Source organism: Podarcis cretensis (genome assembly GCF_951804945.1).
Source record: "Podarcis cretensis genome assembly, chromosome: 8".
Classification (NCBI taxonomy): Eukaryota; Metazoa; Chordata; class Lepidosauria; order Squamata; family Lacertidae; genus Podarcis; species Podarcis cretensis.
This window is the reverse complement of record NC_137177.1, coordinates 9,179,572-9,183,297: the sequence shown is the minus strand read 5'-3', so window position 1 is coordinate 9,183,297 and position 3,726 is coordinate 9,179,572. Positions and strand designations below refer to the sequence as shown.

The 3,726-nt window shown below is 42.6% G+C and overlaps 2 protein-coding genes across 2 annotated transcripts in view; one reads left to right on the top strand and one right to left on the bottom strand.

The window, feature by feature from the left end:
- The window catches only part of BCKDHA (branched chain keto acid dehydrogenase E1 subunit alpha), a 191,490-nt gene that overhangs the window by 78,562 nt on the left and 109,202 nt on the right, over positions 1–3,726 (top strand). The gene's annotated exons all lie outside the window — the stretch shown is intronic.
- The window catches only part of B3GNT8 (UDP-GlcNAc:betaGal beta-1,3-N-acetylglucosaminyltransferase 8), a 117,843-nt gene that overhangs the window by 65,284 nt on the left and 48,833 nt on the right, over positions 1–3,726 (bottom strand). The window lies entirely within an intron of this gene.

The following is a 3,726-nucleotide window of genomic DNA, read 5'->3' as shown; positions in this document are numbered from 1 at the left end:
TGAAGTCTCCGGTCGATTTCTTGCCCTTACCTGGAATTGGATATGTATTTACTCTATGTGTTCTCAAAGCGGAGGAGACGAGCTCCTTTTAAGGAAAGAGGGCAAGACCTGTCCAAATCGATATGGTGCTGTCAGATAAAATTCATTTGACCAGGTGTTGAAATATGTAAAGGCTTCTTCTATGTAAAGGTTGACAACAAGACAAGGTTTTACTGGCTTAGCCAGGATTTCATTCTTTTGACCAGGTGCCACGACAGGAAGACTGAAACCAGGCTGAAAATTCATTTGTCGTTTTCGACATTGATTTATCTAATTTCTGCAAGATCGTGGTGATTTAAATAAAGAATGAGGTTTTGGAAATGTCTGAAAATGTCCAAAGGGATTGTCGTTAACAATGATTGTTTTAAAAGTGCCTCTTTGAAGCACTCTGCATGTGATCAGAGGCACTGTATGGTGCAAGTTGGTGTAATAAAAGGAAGGCATTCAGCACATGCTCACAAGCAAAACCTGCATTGAGTTTCTGGTTCCTCCAGGTCAGAGTGAGAAATACTATTACCATCTCCACCATTTCCTCTCTATCTATCATTAATTTTTCTGTTTTACAATTTAGAATACTCATTTAAACATCCTTAAAATATCAGTGACTTCTCCTCTTTCCATAGTTCGTTTTGCACATCATAAATCCCTGCATATTTTACAAAAACTAAACCATTCAGTATTCCGTTATTCCATCCATCAAAACTTATTTACACTGTTGAATTTATCTTAATGCTGCCAACGTTTTCAAGTGTACACAATTTCCCACCATATATTCAATAAACCTTTTCCAATGTTCCTAAACGTATGTTCTTCTTCTCTACTTATTCTATATGTACCATCCCCACCACTTCCTTGCCCAGCTACTGTTTTAAGAATAACTTTTCCTTAATACTTCCTTGGGCTCCAAAGGAGAGCATCCATCATTCTGCTTTCAAAAGCAGTAGGCTGATATCTCTGCAAAGCTTGCAAGTAGGTTGTACCAAGAGAAGACCACCTGCCCTTACATGTCATTTTCCAGCATCTGTTCTCAGAGACAGCAGCACATTCAGAGCACTGTGATGGCTTCCCTGAAAGAATCATGGGAACTGTAGTTTGTTATGGGTGCTGAGTTGTTAGGAGACTCTACTTCCCCTCTCACAGAGCTACAATTATCAGTCATTTACGAATCAATCCCTCTCTGCAGGGAGCTCTGGGAATTGTAGTTCTCCTAACAAATCTCAGCACCCATAACAAACAACAGTTCCCAGGTTTTCCTGGAGGGGAGCCATGGTTGTTTAAAGTAATATGTTAACTGCTCCAAATGTTTGGTGTGATCTGGCCTGTTTACCTGTATACTAATACCAATCTCCCCTTCATGGATCACTGCCTTGCCATGGCGAAGGGGCTTGAATAACTCAGAGAAGCTATGAACTATGCCGAGCAGGGCACCCAAGATGAACAGGTCATAGTGGAGAGTTTTGACCAAACGTGATCCACCTGGAGGAGGAACCGGCAAGCCACTCCAGTATCCCTGCCAAGAAAACTCCATGGACAAAGACAACAGGCATATAAAAGTTATGACGCTGGAAGATGAGCCCCTCAGGTCGGAAGGCGTCCAACATGCTACTGGGGAAGAGCGGAGGACAAGTACAAGTAGATCCAGAGCTGATGAAGCGGGTGGGCCAAAGCCGAAAGGACGCTCAGTTGCGGATATGCCTGGAAGCGAAAGGAAAGTCCAATGCTGTAAAGAAAAATATTGCATAGGAACCTGGAATGTAAGAACCATGAACCTGGGTAAGTTGGATGTGGTCAAAAATGAGATGGCAAGAATAAATATTGACATCCTGGGCATCAGTGAACTAAAATGGACGGGAATGGGCGAATTCAGTTTGGATGACTATCATATCTACTACTGTGGGCAAGAAACCCATAAAAGAAATGGAGTGGCCCTCATAGTCAACAAAAGAGTGGCGAAAGCTGTACTGGGATGCAATCTCAAAAATGATAGAATGATCTCGATACGAATCCAAGGCAGACCTTTTAACATCACAGTAATTCAAGTTTATGCACCAACTACTGGTGCTGAAGAAACTGAAATTGACCAATTCTATGAAGACTTACCGGTAATTAAAGAATTAAAGAACCTTTCATTGAAGGTGAAAGAGGAGAGCGCAAAATATGGTCTGAAGCTCAACATCAAAAAAACGAAGATCATGGCCACTGGTCCCATCACCTCCTGGCAAACAGAAGGGGAAGAAATGGAGGCAGTAAGAGATTTTACTTTCTTGGGCTCCATGATCACTGCAGATGGTGACAGCAGTCACGAAATTAAAAGACGCCTGCTTCTTGGGAGAAAAGCAATGACAAACCTAGACAGCATCTTAAAAAGTAGAGACATCACCTTGCCAACAAAGGTCCGTATAGTTAAAGCTATGGTTTTCCCAGTAGTGATGTATGGAAGTGAGAGCTGAACCATAAAGAAGGCTGATCGCCAAAGAATGGATGCTTTTGAATTATGGTGCTGGAGGAGATTCTTGAGAGTCCCGTGGACTGCAAGAAGATCAAACGTATCCATTCTGAAGGAAATCAGCCCTGAGTGCTCACTGGAAGGACAGATCGTGAAGCTGAGGCTCCAATACTTTGGCCACCTCATGGGAAGAGAAGACTCCCTGGAAAAGACCCTGATGTGGGGAAAGATGGAGGGCACAAGGAGAAGGGGGTGACAGAGGACGAGATGGTTGGATGGTGTTCTTGAAGCTACCAGCATGAGTTTGATCAAACTGCGGGAGGCAGTGGAGGACAGAAGTGCCTGGCGTGCTCTGGTCCATGGAGTCACGAAGAGTCGGACACGACTAAACGACTAAACAAAAATACCAATCTTAACAAATCTTTCAGGTGCTCATACTTAATAACCGCAACAGAGAGGTGCAAGAGGTTTCTGCAGACTTAAGGGAACCTGCGGAGGTTCACAGAATTTTTATATATATATATAAAAATCAAGGGGAGGGGAAGAGATCATTATTTCAGCCACTCTTACTGTGGGCCCAGTCATGCCATACATTTAAAGTTCTATGACATAATTTCAAAGAGTCATGGTTTCCCTCAAAAAATCTTGGGAGCTTGCTGTAGTTTGTTAAGGGTGCTGAGAGTTGTTAGTGAAGGACCACACCTCTCTGCTATTTGTGTCCCTGAGGCACAGATTCACACAAAGCGGCAAAACGCTCTTGCAGGTTATTAACAGGATTTTTATTTGAAGTGCATATGCAGAACAAAGGCACAGGGCGATCAGTACACAACCTGTACACAGTAGTCAGGATGCGCCCCTTTATATAGATTTGCAAAATAGAATACCACCTGATCTCTTGTAAGTCACCTGATTTCTTGTAAGTCACCTGATTTCTGGGAAATCGAAACTTATAATAAGTTCCTATATTACCATATAAGGTCTTGGTCTTCTCTCCCTCCTTCCTGCAACCTCCCTCATCCTGGTGTGACAATAAATCCTTGTTCTTTATCTCTATCTGCCCAGGCTAGACATTCTAACGAGGGGCCTATTTGCAATGTAACATTTAAGCATGTCCTTCAATAATAGAACAATTATATTGTAATATATGCTCCTTCATTAGGAGAGTGGTTTAACCACCATCCCATCTTCACATGGAACTCAGAGGAGAATAGGGTGGGGCCTCTCTCCTAACAACTCTCAGC